Genomic DNA, 21,729 nt, shown 5'->3' on the forward strand with positions numbered 1-21,729 from the left:
AAACTCCTGCTGATCTGCCATTATCAGAGCTCCTGGTAGCTCCGGTGTAACTCTGAGAGGTGGTACGTAGTATGGGAACTGCAGTGTTTACCAGCTTGTAATTGGAAAAACAATGAATGGATAAGATAAAATGCACAATTTCACTTTATTTTGTGTAACATCTTTCACACAAAACTTTCCGCTCAAAGAGATTACAGCCATATAGAATTATGGTGAAAAATAAAAGCAGAGTTGCAGAGAAATTGGTAACTTCTTAAAAAGAGTAAACTGTCACTGAAAAATCTCACTTTCTGTTTGAGAGATAAAATCTACGCATGGTGCAGCCATTTTTGCTTTGCCTGGCATAAGATTTGCATGACTCACAGCCAGCAGCATGCTGAGGACCTAGAAATACATAATACAAAAGCAGACACTGGCTGCTGGCCACTGGCTGGGGAATTCCCGTACCATCTTTGAAATGATGATCCTGTTTGATGGGGCAATGCACGGAGTAAGAGGCAAGTGCATATGATGTTTCTCCCCTAGGTGAGGTTATTAATCTGAAGGGTGAGAGACAGCGTGAAGGCTGCTAAACACCTACTATTTATTGTAGCAGTCAGTCCCAGCTGGTGAGGATGGGTGATGTAATGGATCAAGCAGGAGGAGAAAGTTTTCAAATGGGAGGGTGTAAAATTTGAAAGTCTGCACGTAGGAATGAAGAGTCGCAGTCCTAATTCGAGTACGCAGGCAGCTCAGCAGATGGCCCAGCAGATGAGTTGCTATGCACCACGGTACGTGTGAGAACATGAGAGTAATGGCGAGTCTCCGTGCAGAAACGTAGCCCTGCCCTGTGCATGGTATGGGGTAACATCAGATGGCGTGTTTCTTACGCCAGCTGGGCCCTCCGTCCCCCATCGGGGTGCTTTGTTGGCTTGCACACTGAGCTTTCCACAACATTATTTCATATTGCTGTTCTGCGTTACAGCAATTTCCTGCCCTGTGCTTTGCCTTCCCTCTCCAAACAACGCACGAGCCATCCCTAGCAGCGTAGGTCCTTGCCAGTCACACCAACGCCGATGGTACATCACTAACTCCTCCTCTACCTTAGGCTGCAGCTCTCAGGCTGAGCTGGGATGTCTCTCGGCCTGGAAGACCTCCTGCTTCAGGCCGTAGAACAGCCTCACTGAGATGTTTTGGGTTTATTTCCTATGATTCCAATTCCTCCAGCAGTGAAGTCCAGTGGCCAGAGAGGTTTCACATGCATCCTATGTGATTGTTACCTTCCCTGATAACTGCAACTCTTTGCGAATTTTAGGGAAAACCTTCAGAAAATCTCTAAAATCCAATCTTTGTTTAAGAACTGACCAGTTTGCATCTGATTTTCTCCAGGGGATCTGTTTTGTTGCTTACTGTTTGTAAGACTTTTGGGCTCCATTTGCAAATCACGTATGCACTTAGAGTTAGATCCTGGAAAAAGCATCTTTGCCACTAACAGCTTAGAGTAGCCATTGCCACCTCATGGCCACATTGCACTGCCGCTCAGTGTAATGGAGTTAGGAGCTTTGCTTTTTCCAGTGGTTTTCTAACCAATGTCTGTCAATCCAGGGCAATATATTCATATTGGAAATTCCAGTAATCCAAAGTAAATCTGTCTCACTAACCAGTTTACATGCAACATTGATGAAACGACTATGACTAAGTTTTTTCAAGAAGCTCCATTTCCAATGCAATCTACAGGAGAATGACATAGATGTATAATGATGCATGAATTAAAATCACTATAATTATGCTGATAAACATCTTCTCAGATGTTCTTGGGATGAGTGACATCTTTTTTCTTTATCTTAAACTGCTTCTGAAGCAATATAAACTAAACTGGGGAAATGTTCTTCTTTTCCAGTATCAGCGTGTTCCCATGGCATACTTATGCCAGCAGATCCACGGCAGCTCGGCTGTGCTGGTAAAACTGCAGACAAACCCTTAGATTCAAGCTGCAACGACACAAGCAGTGGTAATCCCTGCTTTCCCACACGCTATCCTGTCTGATTCCTTTTATCATTTTGCAGTCTTAAGAGCATAGTTCAGGTTTTTTGTCTCCTTTGCCCTTGGTATATTTACTTGAATTGCAAACAAAGAGATTATTTAATCCCTCCTATTTTTGTTATGGTCCCCTGGAGCCAGCACGAAGCCTACCACGAGCACTGAGCTCATCCAAGGGTAGACCATCATTTCCATCGTGGGTTGGCCAGTCGTTGGGACAAGAGCAATTCTGTGAGCCCCCAATGGAGGTTGTTTGGACCAGGTGGTGGATTAGGAGACATGGTTGAGGATATTTCACTATTGGACCTTCAAAGTGTGTTTAGCAAGGAGAATGTTTTGAACTTCCATAATTAAATTTTGTATGTACAGCAGCCAAACAATAACAAAGAAATCCAGGTCTACAGGCATTGTTTGTAAAATAAAACTCTCTGAAGTGTCTCTCAGCGTAAGGATTTTGAGTCAAAGTGGAAGGTTTTATGTTAGTAAAGGAAAAATTAAGCATCATCATCTTATTGTAAAGAAGCAGAAGGATGTTAAAAACTATCTTAGGCTGGCTCACATTTTTTTCTACATAAATGAATTTTTGGGCATTGTACATGCTTACAGTAAAACAGTTAAATAGGAAATAGTGAAATCCAGTATGATTTTTACATAACTTTTTCTTTCATAACATACTTGTGCAATAGAGCAGTCAGAATGCAATAAGCAAACTATGTTTTTTCCATGCTTGAACATTAGTGGCCATCTGGAAAACTGCACACTGCCTATATTCAGTGAATTGGCTTGAGCGAGGAAGTCACCTCCAAGGAAACTAAAATTAGTTTTATGTGTTTGGGTAAGGTGACATAAAATCTTGTTTGCCACCATTCCTCCTTGGACATGGTGTCAGTCAGCACCGGGGTGCTAACGCTGCTCATGGACCGACCCCGCAGCCACCTGACTTGTCCAGGGACTGTCCTCGCATAGGAGTGGTGGCAACAGGCCTGGCGCGTTTCTAGTAAAGGCACTGCAGGAGCCTCCAGAGCAGCAAAGAGAAATGCCCAAGTGCTGGAAAAAACCTTAACCTTTTGTAGGAAGATCTCGTAGGATGTACTGACCACTTCTGAAAGGTGCTCTGCCATTGCAGATACCCTGTATGCCTGTAGCACTTATTAATTGTAGCACAGCAACTTCTTTTAAAAACTGTGGCTGAAACAGCCAGTTATCACTCTGCTAGTGCAGGGTGTTGCCTCTTCTCTTCCCAGTAAAAACGCTGAGCCGCAGACGAGGTCTGTTCTGGGAATGGGCTAAGCCGCTCTCCTTAGTCAGCAAATACCAGAGCCCCAGGGCAGGGAGTCACCAACAGGGAATGGGGAGGGGGAGACACATCCAACGCCTGTTGATAATCCAGTTATTAAAAATAAATGTTGACTTGATGAACTTCTAACCAAAACCTGTTCTGTCAGAAGGGGACTCTTCTAACGCTCTGCTCCTAAGGTCAGGGGTATAACTGTAATACGGCTGGGGACATCTCAGCTGGGTGGAAAGAAGAGCTGAGCTATCCAGATAGTTATCTAACTACACAAGGCCTTGGCAGCTTTGACCCCATTTTGAAATCCATGTCTGACTATGTTATATATTTGGCTTACTATTATTCCTGGATTTGCTCAGCTTTTTGGTGAAAATGTCATTGATTACTAATTTATTTCAGTAGAGTAAGAGAGAGTCCAACTGTGTATGCGTAGTGCATTTAGTGGTTTCAATCCTTAGCTTGTAATTGCTCTTTCCTGAATATGATGCTGGTGGGAAATGTCTTAGTTTCACACTGTCAAGCCATTAATGAATCAAGGACCAAACCAAAAGCAGAGCACTGTGGAGAAGATTCTTAGGTATTGAAAGTCACTGACAGTAAACCTCTGTGGAAATGGTGCCTGGCCATGACTGGGGAACTTGCCTTCCAGTTACACATTCCTCTGGCTGCAAATGCAGTGCTGCTGTGTTTTTCCTGCACAAAGATGAGGCACAGCCACCAAATGAGTCACGGATCTGCGCTCAGCTGTGTCTGACACATGAAACTCTGGAGCAGGTTTGTGGTGAGGGAATGCAAGACATACACATGCACATACACACAAATTCTTATGCTCAGTGCTGCCCAAGACTTGAAGGTCTCCTTAGAAGCTTTTGGCTTTGCTGCTTTTGACTACAGCCAGCCAGCCCCACCTCGCCCGCTTTCTTCCTTCTGGTGGTTTTCATGGCTAACCCTCAGCATCCATAGAAGTGCTTCCCTGGCCTCCTTGGGTGGCTATGACCCCCGCTAGCCCACAGAAAAGCAAAGTAGCCACAAGCTTAGGAAATTACAAACATCAGAAAGCTGTCTCGTTGCTGGTTCTCTCCCTTGAACTGCAGCTTCTTTAATCATATGTTGCAAACTGGATTGTGGAGCGGGGTCATTTTGCCGCGAGTAGGGCTGTGGTCCTGGAGCTCTAGACGAGCAGAGCTGCTTTTATTGGAAGGTGTTTCTAACACAGAGCACATGACATCTATCACATAACGCCATGACAAAACAGTGTTTCTAACACAGAGCTGAAGCAATTTGCAAAGTGACCTTAATCATACGTACATGTCATGGGTTTTGATTTAAATGTGGATTAGAAAGTATGTATAGCAACAGTCCAGTTCTAAAGACGTTGAGTCTTTACAGCAAAAGAATGAAAGTGAAAATATCCTGAAAAACAATAAAACAAAGAGTACTGTATCTCTGGCTCTGGAAAAAGAAAGATTTCGCATTGGATGTAAGAAATGGTATGGGGAAGGGGCATGGGATTATTTTAGTGCTTCATTCATCTTCAACTTCAGTTGTAGGTCATGGGTCTGATTTTGCACATAAGAAAATCCTGAGTTCCCCTTTTAGCTGTCAAATAGGAATGAACACAGACTCAGCCATGGAGAAGGACTCTTGGTTTAAACAAATACAAAGTCCTAATCCAGCTCTCTTTCAAGACAATTGGGTCATTCTGCTTGATTTTAGTAAGAATTGAAATAAACTATAATGGACAGGAGATTCAGGTTACAGGAGCAAAATTAGCATAGATGTCCTATGGCATATTTAAAATACCAGCAGGATAGTCTTCTACTGGATTTATTGAAAGATGAGTACCCAAACATCCCCAAATTCCTAGATAGGCTTAAAAATCTGTCTTCATTTTTTTAAATAATCATTGTGTAAATTATGTATATTGTAACTTCATGACAGTAGCAACGCAATAATATTAGTAAGCACTGTAATTCTCAACTTTCATTAAGTAATAAGAAAGGCACAGAATAAAACATGAACATATGTGATGGGTGTAAAAAAATGAATTCAAACAATCAGTAAGACCAGAAGCTCTGTAAGTGCCAAATTATTGTTGCAGAAGTATTCTTTTTATCTACGGGTCATGATTTCCAAGAAACGAGTGAAAAATGTAAACACTTCCAAGCATTTGTCCCTTTGGGCACAGGGTGTATTAAACAACAACAACAAAAAATACTTCATGGACAGAAAAGAATTGTTGGCCAGGGCATTTTAGACAGAAGCCAATAACGCCTAACTTGGTGAACAAGCAAGAAGAAAATCCTTGCAAACGGTTTTATCACCTAATTCACGGAAGTTCTCCATTCACCTGAGTTTTAAAGTGAAGTCTCCTTCAAGTTTAAAGAAACAAACTGGAAACCTTTCTCTGTAGTAGAATTCAAAGCAGGAGATGGTTGTGGTAATTACTGGCAAGCAAATAGTAAATACTCTCAGAGGTGAAAACCACAGAGCTGGAAATCATGCCTCTGCTAAGATGGGTCAGATTCTGTGCTAGATTACGCTGCATGAATAAATTATTGGAAGATACATTTCAAGCTCTTTTTTTCAGAAGTTAAAAAAAGTAATCCAAATTCTTATTTTTGCAAAGCAGGGTAGAAATACGCAGAAGAGCATGGCATCATTAGTTTGCTGCATTATTGGTTTAGAGATGCCCTTTTGAGTAATAAAGGTACAAATATCCCTTTGCTCCCAGGCCCCGGATTCTAAGATTTGTAAGACTGTATAAGTTAGTTAAGCATCTAAATCCATTTTGTTTCCTATGTTAGCTCTTTGGTGTTGTTTTAATCCCACAATAAAAAGTAAATCGGTATATCAAATATAGACTGAGAATCCATGCTGACAGGGTGAATGAAAATCGGCAGCACTCGATTTTCTTTTGTTGATATGAACATTAAATAATGGCACTAGGACTGTTTCATCTAAAACAAGAAGCACATTGGGATGCCGTAAGAATCAGTAAGGTTACTTTTTCCATAAAATCTCCTGGAACCCAGCTGAGCAAATACTGTAACTTTTGGATCTGCCTGCTGGCAATAGTTATGCTTCATGTTCCACCTCAGGTCCTCATCTGTCCCATTTCTGCTCTGATTACACACAAAAATAGCTATGGCAGTGCCACAGGAAGGATCAAAGTCAAAGCAAAATTCTGTGAGTTGTACCTGGTATAGACCAAGACCATCAGAAACCACAAATTTCAGGCAGCGTTGAGTGCAAAACCAGAAAGTGGCTGAGGCTTTTCAGTCTGTTGCAATCTTTGAAATTTCCCCAACAAAATACAGTTTGCTGGGCAAGGAGTCATGTTGTAAAAATCTCCCTTGCCTTCTTTGGAAGCTTTTTCAGTTTTCCTCCACATCTTAACAGTCAATCTATCAGTTCTCTGGAAAGACTAGTTTTCAGCATACTTCCATAGTTTGAGACATTACATTGTATCGCTTATTTTTATTATGCACAGTACCTGTGGGTTTTGTATGTGACTGATTATTCTTGCAACCTGCTGGAATCAGAAGAGGAATTTTTCCCCTTGTTTCACTAAGCCCAGGATGCCATTCATCATCTTCCAGTGGGACACTGTCTTCTCCCTCTACAGTCTCCCACCTAAATGAGAGTCTTCGGGAACAGAAGAGGCGCTTGCCTTGGCATACACCTGGGAAACGGCTCCCTGGTATTTTCATAGAATCGTAGACTGGTTTGGGTTGGAAGACACCTCAAAGATCATCTAGTGCCAACCCCCCTGCCATGGGCAGGGACACCCTCCACTAGGCCAGGTTGCCCAAAGTAATTTTCAATGACTTCTAACACAAACATCAAGACAGCATCACCATATGATTCTTCCTGGGCTTTGTAAACTATTAATTATTTTTTTTCCTACTTAGGAAAGGCTTTTCTATCTGCAGAAGGATTAGATCAATCATTAAACTTTCTCATAAGTTCACATGTTTGCTTGTCTTTTCCCATCTCTCTCAGCCTGTCTTTTAAAAGCCTCCAAAAACCATCAGCACCATGCCAATGTCCTCTGAATGACCCGCATCTATGCTACAGCCACACTTACTCTTTGGCTGAAAAACATCCATAAACTTGTATTTTAGAATCCACTTAGTTCTGGCTGATTTAGCAACGAGTGCTTTTGTAACACAAATCTTTATCCTGACCAGTGGGGTATTTTACCTCCCAGTTGGCTTCATTTGAATCTAGCAGTTAGATTTAACATTTTAGTAACAACATCAGCAACACACAACCTGGCTGGGCTACTGGCTGCAGCATACGTGTTACTTTTTACACTGCATCCTAACCAGTCACATTTACAAACTGCTTCTCTGAAAAGCATGGTAAGAAAGAGTCATAAGCGAAGGAGAAGAGTAGGAGTAATTCCACATTCAGATCTAAATTTGTATCAAGTGTGGGATGAAGTTTAAAATAAGAAAAGATAATAGTTGGGGTTCTGTTGTTTCTTTCCACCTCTTTGGAAAGTCATTTTTGATCATACCCTTTACCCCTTTAAAAATGTAAATTCAAGTGATGGACCTTTGCTAAAGTGTTTCATGAGTTAAAATTAGCCTTGAAAGTTAGCAGGAGGTGTTACTTGCTCTGCATTTATTTCTACTTTATTTTTTCATATCTGACCAGAAATGGGTAGCATGCAAATGTCTCTTTGTGGTTTAAACAAATAAGCCATGAAGCCTAAAAGAGGAAAGCAGTTACTGCTTTCTGTGTACAACCACTGCTTTCAGATGTCTCTTTTGTACCTCTGAATGCCTGTCACTATGGCTCCATTTTTACTCAAAAATATTCTGTGTGGTTGGGGTAGGAGGGATCAGAGGAAGGGATTTTACTAGTTTGGTTTTCTCCTTGAAGGCAAGTCCTGCAGTATCCCTCCCCTGGAAACCAGCAAGGACCTGGGGAATGGCACAAGGATGAACCCTGTCGTTCCCTACAGAACACGGAAGATTTGTTATTCAAAATGTCAGTTATTCCATAGAAGAAAGCGGTAAAGGTTTCAAACGCAGTGCCCATCCCTGAATTCCCCTGACAACGTCCGTTGTTTTACAGACGTCCTTCCTACGCGCTGCTCTCTGCACTGTTGCTGTGTGCAACACCCAGACAACAAGGGCAACACCTTAAAAGAAAATCTTTCTTCTGATTCAGGGCCACTCTCTTGGGTATCATGTGCAAGAATTATCTCAACCTTTGCAGGACAGAATTTCTCCCTTTGTGCAACTCTGGCTTCAAGTCTGTAGACAGCACTTTCATTGGTATGTTTTAATGAAAGCCAGAAGAAAACAAAAACTTTTCCTGTTTAGTGTATTTTTTGATCAACTTTGAGCTTTTGGATTTAATTTAGCTTAGATAGTTTTCAGTTAAGATGAGGCACATGGCTTTAGCGAACTGCGAGCTCTCACCAAGTTAGCTTTGCTGCTCCTGTTTGTTAGACATTTTCTTGGTCCTTGCTCTGCTGGAAGGTTTGATGCTTCCAGACTGGTGTTTTTCTCTCATGGTTTATTAGTGAATCATAAAGGTCTTGCTCCACTGTATTCTGATCTATTTTATTTACTGTTGACACATATTTCATGGCTCTCTAGTTTAGCAAAATTGTTTTTATAGAGAATAAATAAAACAGGAACACAACTGAAAGATCAATGACGGTTCTCTTTGTTTAAAATATATATGTTCAGAGTTGTTAGGCATTCTTTGCACTTTTACAGGTCTCCAGAGATTGGGTCAGACATTTATATAATTAAGAGTTAAGCATTCTAAAGTTCAAACCAATTTGTTCTTCATTTGTGATTGATCTGGTTTCTCACATTGCACTACAGCCTTTGGTTTATGTACTTGGCAAGTGTTTGGTTAGTGAGCTGCCTTTCTTTATAATACCATAAAAAACCAAAATATGTGGTAAATTTTAACTATTTTTAGAGGAGGAGAACAGTTGAAGAAACCCATTGTGCTGAAGCAGCCGCACAACGCAGTCTTGCGTAAGGAAATGTATCTTGGTTAAAAATAAAATGTCAACTTTTTAAGACACAAGGTGATTAATTTGACTGCATTCTGGCTTCTTCTAGAAGAGCCTACCCCTTCCAACTTGAAATTTCTAATTGCTGACACTGCTAATAATGAACTGACTGCTGCTACAGGCATAGAAAGACTGAAAGTGTAAAGGACGTCTAGAGCTTGAACAAAATCTTTCTCCTAACTTAAGAAAAGAATAGTGAGAAACCTTATAAAGAGTTATCTGAAACATATGGATTATGAAAACATAGAAGAAGAAAGATCAGTTCACAACATTCATACAGTCCATTAGCCTCAAGTGGATTTACAAAGCGTGGCTGATGATATTCTGGTTGGGGGCTGCCTGTTATTCAAGGGAGCTGTGCAGAGCCCACCCCTCAGCCAGCATCTCCTGTACAAGGGGTGAGCATTTAACAGCATCTGCGCTGAGCTCGTCTGGCTGAGCATCTTCTGGCTACCTGGGAAATGTACTGCCTTGTTGTCCAGACTTAAATTCCTTTTTATAACTATAGGTAAAAAATAAGTGTGTGATTCAGAGTTTGGCTTCAGCTGACCCATGGGTCGAGCTGCTGTTGTTTGTTGTTGTAATTTCTATAGTTACACTGGAAGCACTCTGGGCATTTAGGTATTTTGACTGCCGAAAGCCAGAAATAACTAGTTGGAATAAAAGTGTTAATAGTCTGATGGCTGTGTGTGAGTCATAGCCACAGTGGCCTTTGAGACAAAAGAGAGATTGCTCTGAGTACAGCAGTGGAGAAAGCCCTTCCTCTGTTCAGCCTTACACGCTCGTTGCAGGTCAAATTTAAACTTCCTTACTCAGAGCACAAACAGCTCTTCTATTTATACAGTCCAAGCTCCCATACTCCAAGATCCCTGTATCATAGAATCATAGAATCGTTTAGGTTGGAAAAGACCTTTAAGACCACCGAGTCCAATCATTACTGCCAAGTCCACCACTAACCCATGTCCCTGAGCTCCACACCTACACGTCTTTTAAATACCTCCAGGGATGGTGACTCAACCACTTCCAAAGAAATACTTGCAGCAGCAAACCCTGCCTCGTGTTCGCTGCTGAACCGCGGGGACACTTCGTCCCAGACAGCTCCCAGACAGGGAGAGGTTAATCATGCCTGCTGGTTTTGCATGGCCCACTTGCAAATCAAAATTAGCGTGCATCCAACGTTCAACACCCAAGATTCCCATGTACCTCTCGTGCACACATTGATGTATGGTGCTTACTTGCCTCTCTGTGGTGCATGGCTTTTGCATTAGAAGAGGAAGTGTCCTCTCAGTTTCGTACCATACACAATGTGTATGTTTCAAATACATACTGTGAAATAGCATTTTTCAGAAAGAAAACCTTCACTGTCTTTGAAGTGAGAAGATGGTTAAATAGGAGCACGTCAATTAGTTGGAGTTAAGATTCTCACTTTATCTTCCCAGGCACTGCTCAGACTTTGGGCAGTGAAAATGCCAGGGAAAACTCGGACTATAGCCCCCCAAAAACGTGGGTTCAATTCCTTAAAGTATTTTAGTTTAAATGAGGTCAAAGACTATTCCTGAGCTTGCTGCGAGTCGTGTGCTTAAGTACCTTCTGGAACTGGGATCTAAACTTGGAGGGCAAATGATTTGGTTATAAATGATTTGGCTTTTTTTTTGGTACCCTCAGGAAACAGCCTGCAACAGAAGAGTTTCTGTCAGGTTGAATTTCGGAGGTTAATTACTGCACTTATCCTTTTTGAGAGATAGAGTCTTTTCTAATTGTGCTGAAGTCTCAGGATCAAAGCACTCTAGGGTGTTTGTTGGTTTGCTCTGTACTCAAACAGCCCTTATCTCACATCACTTTTTGTGGGATTCAGTTAGCAAAACCAGCGACTGTGAATTTCACGCTTCTGCTTACAGCTCCTGCCACGATGATTGCTCTGAAGACAGAGCAGATCGTGTTGAGTTTGTCGTCAACGTGAAGATAGAGTGGCATTACAGTGGCATGGCTTCCTGCTCTGTGGGCAAGCCTAGAACTAGGTCAAACAACAAAAGCAAATAATTGTTGAAGTATTAGAAGATGTGTATCTGCAGGAATGGGACAGGGGGCTCTCAGCTCTGTAGCCAACCTGCAGACCATTTTTTGCAAAGAATTCCAGGAACTTCATGAGAATACACATAGAAATACAGAATAATCTAACATCTTTGCTGACATGAAATTTGTCTGTTACCATGAGAGAGCATCTTGATGTGGAAGGACTGCACAGTGCCATGGTGTGGGATGCCTATCTGGGTTTCTATTGCAGTGTAGCGTGCATATCTGCATTTGTGTCAGAGGACGAAGAGCTCTGGATGGAAAAATAAACAAGCCTGGGATGCTTCGTGATGAGCAGCAAAACCATGCAGAAAAAGAGGTAAAGTCTGAAGCAAGTCTGAGTAACAGGCTCTCTCTTCTGGGGCTTTGTTTTTCTGGTACAGTAGAGAAACAGCCAAAGCCTACAGAGAGCTGAGCTGCAGTGTTTTACATCCTTTTTTTGGTGTTGTTTATTTTGGGGATTTGTTGTTGGTTTTGGTAAGACTGCTCTCACACCTACACACTGAATTATGTTATGCCTAGATAGACACCCTTATCACTGGCCTAGTTTACTCTTGCTCACCAAAGTGTGAACTCTTACATATATACTATGACCTGTTTTTTTTAATGATAAAGTTATGTCAGGCATATTTGCATATTTGTTCTTAAATAAAATTCTAGATGTGTCTGAATTGTAACTGTAGTCACCAGCTCAGAGTCTGCTAAGATTGAGAGCAGAGGGCAAAACCCACGCATATGAGAAGCTCAAAAGAATCTGTTACCCTGCATTATTCTCACGGTCCTTGTGAAGATGTATGGTGGCTTCTTACTGTAGAGCAAGCAAAATTATTGGGTCGAATCGTTGGAATTAAGGTGTGGTGAGAAAGACTAATTACTCAGCCCTCAGATACCTTTTAAAGTGTGGGCGAATAGATGCCCCATGCTGTGACGGTCCGTCACTGCAGTTTTGATGTACATGATTGAGGATGCAAAAAGAGCATGGTGTGCAACACCATTGAGCACAGGCTACAAGGTTTTTTCAGTCTGGCAATAGTAGTAGTTTTATTTTTAATTTCAACAGCTCCCTTCATGATACTTCCCTAAACTAGTTCAATCACCTTGAGAAAGTTCTCCAATATAGAGCATTAATTCATGTAGAACAGTGATATCACTGATTTGTATAATAATTTAAATGGGAAGGTAGAAATCTTTGAATTAAATGATAATTTCTTAATCTCAGTTTTCTCCACAGATACTTTTTCATTTATTTCCTTGAAATACACTTTCATTAGTTGCTGTGTAATGATTTACCGCTAAATGGAGTTTGTAGAATAAACGTGGCACTTATTTTTGCTAACAGGAATACTCTATATCCATCCATAGATATCTAGGCATTTGTGTAGCTTAATATACAATTACTCATGTTCTTTATGTTATATTTTTGATATTAAGGAGGTACCATTGTGGAAAGCTTTCTTTCCCCCAGCAGGGATTATTTTACGTGATTTGAAACAAGCTGCATTTGAATGGAATGGGAATTCAGTAAAAATGCACAAAAGCATTTAAAAACTTTAAAAAAGTATTTAAAATTAATTATGTGAAATTGCCTATAAATAAGCTAGATGGGGTTTTTTCTGTGTTAAATTTTTCACCCTGTTTTGATTGCTGGTTTTTTTTTTTTGTAAAAACATTTTCAAATACAAAATTCCAGTTTCTTCAACACTATCAATTTAGAAAGCAGTAAGTGAAACACGTGTAGGAGTGAGAACTTTAATGCAAACTGATAAACTGCACAGTCCAGTACCGCTTCCTTCTGCTATTTAAGAGAACTGCTGTGCACTGAAGCTCAAAGGCATGATGTTACCCTTCTTACCATATTATGCAATTATATTATAAATCACATATGTTGTTACATATCAATAACAGACCTGAATTCCCTTGAAGCTGAAAACCTGTGAATAGTGACCGTGGATAGAAGTGTTAAGTACGTTGAACCTGTGTGTTAGTGCTTATTTGCAACAGGAGCATGACTTGGCTTTGGGACAGCTCTACTTTTGCTGGGCAGGAAGAGCCAAACCTTTAATTTCTTACCCACCATGAAACACGCTCATGATCAGAAACAGCACAGATACAACCACCAACTGCCGAGGTGGGGAGAGCTGTTGTTGCAGTCCTGTCCAAGCAGTGCCAAGCAGGGAGGGCTGATGCCAGCAGCAAATACCTGCAGAGAGACGACCGGGGAGGAGACGGAGCTTATAGCTGGGCTGGCCTGGCTATGGCCTGAGCATTCCCCAGTGCCAGGGGATCCCCAGCTGGCACTGCCTGGAGTTTGTTGGACAGAAGAGTACAAAATTACCTTTTTTCAGCCAAGGATCCTGCCGACCAGGTGATATATGTTCAGTTGTTCAAATGAATATCAGTACAAGGCCAAGATCATTCCTACTCCAAATTTTAAGAAAGCAGCCACTCTGCGGGAGAGTCACACAGGAAAACAGTAGCACACACGACTTGTACGTAGTGATTTTGCCTACTGATGAGTAAAATACAAGAAACAACTAAAAGCTTGTTTTGAAAAGCCTTTGTTTGCGAACACATTTCCTTAATTCTTTGGGAGCTCCCAACGGATTTGCTGAAGGACAAGAGACCATCTAGGTTAGGTCCTTCCTTGCCTTTACCAGCAGTAGCACCATGTGTCAGAGCTGGTGTGTGGAAGAACAGTAATGACAGCTAAAGTGCCAAACAGTTAGGTAAAAGCTTTATCTAGGGCTTAAGATGGAGCGTGTCCTGGTTGCACAGGATGGCTTTTACTTACCTGGGAGCAACTGGAGCTCTTGCAAGCACCATTACAAATTCCAGTGCACTAGTAGTGACTGTAAACTCCTTGGATCAAAACCCATCTTTTTTTTGTTTTAGTATTTTTGTCTAGTGCAACAGGGTCATGGACGAAGGCCATCAACAAGTATTACAATACCATACCTGCATCTAGCCCGGTTTTGGATTCCCAGGGATGCAGGGGTTTGTCAGACTGTAGGTAATAACTTCTTTCATGGTTGGCAAGAGAGCGGTCTAGTGCCTTTCTCCAGGTGTCCCCCCACCAGCCTAGCAAAGGTTATGAGGCTCCTCTTCCTCTTCAGCCAAACAGTTGTGCTGAAAACATCTGACCTGGCAATGTCACTTTCAAAGGCTGTTAAAAGTCAGTTAAAGATGTAACAAAAAAGATGCAGGAGACTGTTAAAGATGCAGGGAAAGCAGAGCAGTCCTCCCTCACCTCAGCCTCGGCATCTGCCCAGCATTACTGACTGTGCTGGCTCCAGAAGCAGAGGAAAACCGGAGGAGGAGGAGGGGGAAGCTTGCACAACTATTACTTGCTCTCATCATCCCAAAGGATCAATTTCCAGACCATTACCTACTTTCCCACACATGCAGACACACATACTCCACTGATCTGGAGAGGATTTATAAGTTAGCATCTGAGGAATAACTATCAATATACAGACACCATTTGCTTTAGGGGTTGTTAGCGGTTCTCCAGTAATGGCTAATGCCGAAACTCAGAAGCAGCCCAGGCCCAGTTGTGCTACTGGAGACAATGTAGGGTGCTATCAGCTTATTTTTCTCTAAGGCACATGTGGTGTCTTTGGCATCTTTAAATCTGTCTTCGGCTTAGTCACAGCACAGAGGCTTTCTCCGTTCCTAAGCCAGGCCGACAGACACAGCTATCTAGCAAGCCAGACTAGCCCTCTCCAGCACAATCGCAGGAAGTTATTCCAAGCCTCAGACAAATCCCATTTCTATCTCTGGAAGAGTAAAAGGTCAAAAAACACCAGGCTGTAGCTCTGCCAGCAATAGCAGCCCTAGCCATTGCAGCGCCTCGGCGGGGCTGAGCGGAGGGGAGCGACAGCCCAGCGGCTGCGTCCCACCAGGGCTCTGCCCTCCTGGCAGGCCTGGTGGCTCCTGCCCACACGTCTCCAGGAGGAGGTGGAGGTGCCTGGGGCTCCGAAAGGGCTTCACAGGCTGTGTCAGTCCGCAAGAAACCCCAGGAGAAGGAAGAAGGAAAGCATAACTAGCAGGTTACCAAAGCAGACTTTGTCTGGGAGTCAGCAGAGTCCTCTGATCCCGCCTACCATATTACTGTTGGCGTCCAGCCACATCCCCATCCTCTCCCAGCAATAATTAATTAGCACAAGTTCTGATTAGCTCTTGCCCTCTGCTTGCAGTGTACTGGCAAAACAGGAGGTTTCTAGGGCTCTCTGCAATTCTTCAGCAGCAGCCAGGTGCTCCAGAGCCAGCTCTCTGAGCTGCCCTGGCCTGGCCATTCCCACCACACAGCACTTGGCCACTTTGCTGTTGCAGTGGCTGCTCCTGCAATCAAAGCAGGGACATGAGGCATAGCCTTTCATCATTCCTCACTGTTCTCATAGGATTTCAGTAACGGCCTCTTCCCTCCTGTTGCTTCCCTGGCTCTTCTGCTTGGCTTTAGCAAAGAAGATACCTCATAACAATGCATACAATGGCCAGCCCATGGCCTGATGATTCAGAGCATGATGGGGCTACTCCACCCATAGTAAAAACTTGGGTGTGATTTTAAGAAACCCTTGCCTGAGGAGCTGGGAGGATTGCTGTGCCAGTGCCGGCTGTACCTCCCTCATCCCTGGGGCAGGGGTTTGCTATCAGCACTCTGCAGGTTGTGGTTGTGTGACCCACTGGGGACCGAGCTGCTCCTTACCAAGGTTCTTCCCACTGAGCTGAAGAGCCCAGTCCTTTCTCTGTATGATCCCTGCAGTTCGTTTTTTATTTGTCCTTCTTCCTTCAGTTTTCCTGCTCCTCCCATTCCTGTCCTTCCAATTTTCTTGCCCATTTGGGGCTCCCCTACTCTCCCTTTGTAGCTCTCACTTTAACTCTCCCTTTGAAAGCACTTATTATTGCTCTACTTTTGCTTTGCTCCTAGGACATAAACACTCTTGAAACGACCGCTGTTTAAACACAGCCCTCATCCTTTCTCCCATCACTACCTACAAGCGCTAACAGGCCTGTGATACCCACATGCTGTCGCTCCTAAATTAACCAGGCAGGAGTCTTAAATAGCAGAACCAGGGGGTAAAACATTGCCTGCCAAAATAGAAGTGGATTTGAGACCTGTTAAAAAAAGAGACCTGCAGTGACCTACAGCTCCTGTGCGCGTGTGCAGAGCCATAGAGAACAGCACTTAAAACCAATGGTGGCTAAGGTCTGCCTTGGTGCCAACACAGCCGTGAGCTGTGCTGTCCTCGCTGGTGTGGCACACTGTCACCTGCTGGCACCCAGGTACCTCGCTTGGACTGGAAATGTGTTTTAATCACTTGCTGAAAAACCTCGAAGCTCTACTCCCCACCAATGCCAGACAGCTTACTCTCCTCCAGGATACTGCATTCTTTATGAAAAGTGCTGAGCTGATCTGCACAGCTCCCGAACACCACGTTTCAAGTGAGGGCAGCAACAGGGAAAGTCTTACTTGTTTTTCTCTGATAGACTGAACACTGTGGGTTCGGCCCAGAGCCGAGGATGTTTCATACAGTTTCTTTGGTGTAAATCTGTCTCCACACCCTCAAAGACAAATGCTCTGAGCAGTGGTTTCTTTGCCATGTGACGGTATCAACTGTCAAGGATCTGCACTCTTTCATGCAAGCTGAAAGCAAGTTTTTAGGCACAAACCTTCAGTTACTTAACTATTCTGCGGCGGCAGCATCACTGGTGGGAGGAGGAGGAAAATTTGTCCTTGGCTGGGGAGCACAGTGCCCTCCACACAGGCAGGAGAGCCCTGTGGATTAACTCTCTTGCACATTCAGCTGATCAGGAAATGTTTCTATCTATGGAGAATTTGGAGTTTTTATGATGTGTCTACTTTGTGGTTTGAGTAGATTGCAGTGTAAAAGGCTGCCCTGGCATTTCTGCTGTTAGTTTTTCTGTCCTCATGGATCTCTCCTATGGGATTAGAAGCAATAAAACCCACTTAAAAACTGAAAATGAGGTTACATGATTTCAAAAATCAGCAGAGGAACTCCAAGCCTGCCTGAATTTCACTTCAGCTCCTGTTTTGCAGTTGAAGTTGACAGCGTCATGTTAGCACATTCGCTTCCTTCTGAAGCATATGCAAGCACTGCAGACTATGCAGAGGACTGTAAACTTTCAATTTTGAAGATTTATGAAGTTTGGGCTGGGCGAGGTATGGTTTTAAGACCAATTAACAAACCCTTCCCATCAGAGGAAAGCAGAATGCAGACTTTGTGGTCATTACCAAGGTCAAGAGGGGGCCCTTCACCCCGACGCAGCGCGTGGCCTCTCCAGCTGGTTGGGATTGCGTCGTCCCTGCAGCCTCACCAGGGCTAGAGCCAGATGTGCTTCAGGTGGCCCAGATGTACTTCAGATGCTCCCACCATTTCAGGGCACAGGGGGAGCAAACGTACAGATATGTAGACCAGGGCAGAAGACACGTAGGTGGCCGTTGCACAGAGCTGGTGGCACTGACCTGCCGTGACTGGCTATGAGGGGCTGCCCAAGGCGCAGGGGGCTGTGAAGGCATAGCAGCCTGGGTCCGAAGGATCCCTCATTTCTTTAGCTGCAGACACCCGGAGGGCACTGGGAGGCACCCCTCCCTGCAGCAGCACCCCGTTCACCTCTGGGGAGCACCGATGCCATGTGTTTCTCCAATGCCAGTTCATTCAGCGCCAGCAGCAGAGGCAGTGGACATCCCCACGCAGCAGCAGTCCAGTCTGGATGCCTTCTCCTCCTCCCCGGTCCTTTCCCTCGCCACCTCCCTAGAGCCCTGGTGCTCCCGCCCTGACCGGGGCGTGCAGCGGGGAGGCAGCCGGCAGCACACACGCAGAAAATGATGCAGTCACACGCTGCATCCACATCCTTACTGCTCCTTGGTGACCTCATTTTCTGGGTGTAGCTCAGAGTACAAAAAAAAAAAAACACAAAAAAGGGGATAGGGAAGGGAGGAGAAGAGATAGAGAAGAAGTTGCAGAAAAGCAGAAATAAACTCTGTAGTTTTGAAAATGACTGTGGAAAAACCCAGCTGGCTCATTATCCTCACTTTTGTAACAGTAACATTGATCCTATTTCACCATCCCACAAGCACATACTCTTCTGATAGTTTTATGGTTTAAAAAAGAATAAGATCCGGATAAGCTGCACAACACCACTGCCTTCAACCGCATTTACCAGTTTACATTTACTAAGAATCTGGCTTTTGCTGTTTCATAGATTAGTGTGCTGACAGGTTGAAAAATGATAGAAAGGGAGCTATTACCCTTCTCCCACATTGCTCATATTTAAGATATTGCTGAGCACATTAATTGCACATTGTTCCCAATAGATCAAGCTGAACTTTTATTTCTGAAATCTGTTTTTACTCCCAAATTGTTCCACTATTTGTGGAGTTTGGCAGAGAGTTTTACTCCTGCTGTACTCGCAAAAAAAATCTGCATTACAAAATACTGACAACTGGCCGAACGTAACCCCAAAGAGAAGGCACCTGCTCAGGAAAGCCTGCCCATCCTTTTGCAAGCTGCAGCTTCACAGAGGAACCTGGACATTTTGGCCGTGGCTGAGGAGCCAGACAGCATGCAAGGGCAGGCTTGCCAGCTCCCTCCAGCCTGGGCTGCTCCGGGACTCTAGTCTGTCACGACATTGATATCACAGACATGTCATCGTGCCATCGGTCACCTCACAGCAATGAACCGCTCTGGATGTGAAATCCTTGGGGTTCTGCAGAAATGAGCACTTCTTTTCTTGCTGTCTGGGTTGTGCACTGCTGTGGCCACCTGAAACCCAGGCTGTCCAGGCAAAGCTGGTGTTTGGCAAGTCCAGGGGATTTCCTAAGAAATAAATCATGGCACATAGTTGTTTTTAATGCCGCTGTGATCAGCCCGTAAATACGAAGGGATACCAGGATTCGGAGTGTTAAGGATAAAGCGTGCAATGTGCCAAATGTAATTGTTTTCCTTTTGCAGCCCGTTATATTCAGATGTTGAGGAAATGATTTAATATTTCTGAACATGTTGTGATTTCATCGTTTGGTTCAGCAAGGGAAGTTTGAGAAGTCATGCAAATTAAGATAAACATTAAATATGCTGTTAGTACGTTATTTGCCAGGCTGAGTTTTTTCTATAGCAGCGCTATACAGGGTATGCCAGCCCAGGGCACATAGATGTCTTTACGTTGCGACAAAAGTTGTAGCAGTAACAGGGAACTGAAAAAACTTAACGTATATGTGACTCACGATTGGAAAGATCAGTCCCAGAAGGTGAAAAGAAAAAGGTCTGAGCATTGTGCTCCACAGGTCGGTGTGAGGTAGGCAGAGCATGAAACGATACACTGAGAAAAAAAGCGCAGATCTGCAGAATTTCACAGGCAGCATCGCCTTCCCACAGCGGAGCGGAGAAATGCGCAGTTATCTCCTAAGCATGGGAAGTTTACATGATGAATGTTTGGATACTCGAGCTGACTTTAACCAGCTGACTTTGTGAAATGCACCTAAGATGTGAAGGAAAGCGGCGCTCACAGGGTGTTATTTCTTCAAATCCTTAGCTCTGAAAACCCTGTTTTCTCGGACAAGACTGAAGGCACAACGGCAACAAAAAAAAAAAAGAATTCTGACAAGTCAGAGAGAATTCTTAAACAAACAAAAGAAAACCTGGCACAGGGAGCATTGTTTATATTTTTCCTAACATTTATGTATTTTAAAATAAAAAATGACAGGCAGTGGATGCTGTATATTACGAGCCATATGAGTGATGACCACTTTTCCACAAACTAAGGCAAATGAAAAAATAATTCTAAAAATGTTTAAAAGCCAGCTCAGCCTCCTGTTAAGTGTAAAGCAGAGATTAATTTAAGACAGCTTTTAAAGAAGAAAACCCAGTTCTGGAAATGTAACACTGCCTAGCAGAATACTTAAGGGTAAACCAACACAATTTAGTTGATGAGAAGACAGCTGAAAACAGCAGAACTGCAATCAAAATAGATTGTTTTAATTCCTTAGCGTAGCTGGTTTTCTAATATTGTACTTTGAAATGAGCAAATGGGTGTAAAACGAGATATTGAGCACTTCTAGCCTCCTTCAGTGTTGCTGAGGTTCAGCTCAACCCCTCTAGAGCTAGCGTGGGCCACCTAATATACCTACCAGTAAGATGCATTCAGGCTTACATATATGCAATATAGGGACAGACTTCATCCAATGCATTTCACCATGTGTTTTGGTTTGTGTCTTACCCACACTCTTAGTGTACTCTTTAATGCAATTATAATATTTACAAAATAGGCCTGACAAATAACTCATAGTTTATAATCTGGTTTGTTTTCTGTAAATATTCAGTGAGGGAATCTGGCCGGTGATGACTGGCTTCAGCTGAGCATCTGAATCACCCAGGACTGTTTCCAGTTTCAGACTGGAGAGACCCAATTTCTTGAATTGCATTTCTGTGATGATTACAGACCTTTCCAAATTCCAGCTTATTTCATCATAATTCATTTACTGGTCATATTCTGACAGCCCTCGCAATGTGCCAGACACTCTCTGCTCCCGCCGGAGACCGGGCAGCCTGCCCACGGTGCCCAGCCTCGGGGGGTACGGTCCAGTCCTCTGAAGCCAGCGGCGCTGCTGGCAGCCGAAATGCCCCACTGGCTCTGCTGTAAGAGCCGGTCGGTGTTTGTGCTGCATGCCACCTGCCCTGTCCAGGCCCAGCCAGGTTGACAGCTATGGGGGGAGCCTGCCTTCCCCCCAAACAGGGTCTTTTACCATGCCTGAAGCCACCAGGAGATGCTTGCTCTCTGGCTGGAGAAAATGCGGTGTTGAGGGCAGCCTATGTGTAACCCACAAAAACCAGGCTAGAACCATGAAGGGAGAGTTCATCTTCTGATGTGGTTGATAGAAAGGCTCCTCGTCAGTCCAGAGGCAGATATTCTTTATTCAGATAATTTCTTCATATCGTGTTTCCATTTTTGGGAATCTCTGCATTTCTCAGAGCTTCCTATCAAGAGGAGGACCTGGCCCCCTCAGAGCAAATGGGAGCTTTGCCATTTGCATCAGTGGAGTTTAAATGTCACCGCAGAGTCCGGGTGGTTCCCGTGGGACTGATTTCAAGCCAGTACGTGCAGATCCCAGCAGAGATCTTCAGAGTCTTTATAGCTAGGAGCATGCAGTGAAATCAGTGCCTCCCTCCACATGCTTAAGTCCAGAGCTCATCTGCATACTAGATAATTGCTGTTAGGATATTGGACCTATTTCTATTTTTCTTTCTGTCTTTGTACGTATGTCCACAAAGGTTGCTTCTTC

At 43.5% G+C, this 21,729-nt stretch overlaps 1 protein-coding gene and 1 long non-coding RNA gene across 7 annotated transcripts in view; one reads left to right on the forward strand and one right to left on the reverse strand.

Annotated features, from left to right (window-relative positions):
* GAB3 (GRB2 associated binding protein 3) overlaps positions 1 to 21,729 on the forward strand; it is an 82,614-nt gene that overhangs the window by 27,425 nt on the left and 33,460 nt on the right. The window lies entirely within an intron of this gene.
* On the reverse strand, positions 13,193 to 20,022 carry LOC142603384 (uncharacterized). The gene is made up of 3 exons (XR_012837306.1): positions 19,675 to 20,022; positions 13,768 to 19,270; positions 13,193 to 13,632 (listed from the first exon to the last, which is right to left on the reverse strand). It is a non-coding gene; the product is annotated as an uncharacterized LOC142603384 (long non-coding RNA).

This window comes from Balearica regulorum, chromosome 11, assembly GCF_011004875.1.
Source record: "Balearica regulorum gibbericeps isolate bBalReg1 chromosome 11, bBalReg1.pri, whole genome shotgun sequence".
Classification (NCBI taxonomy): domain Eukaryota; kingdom Metazoa; phylum Chordata; class Aves; order Gruiformes; family Gruidae; genus Balearica; species Balearica regulorum.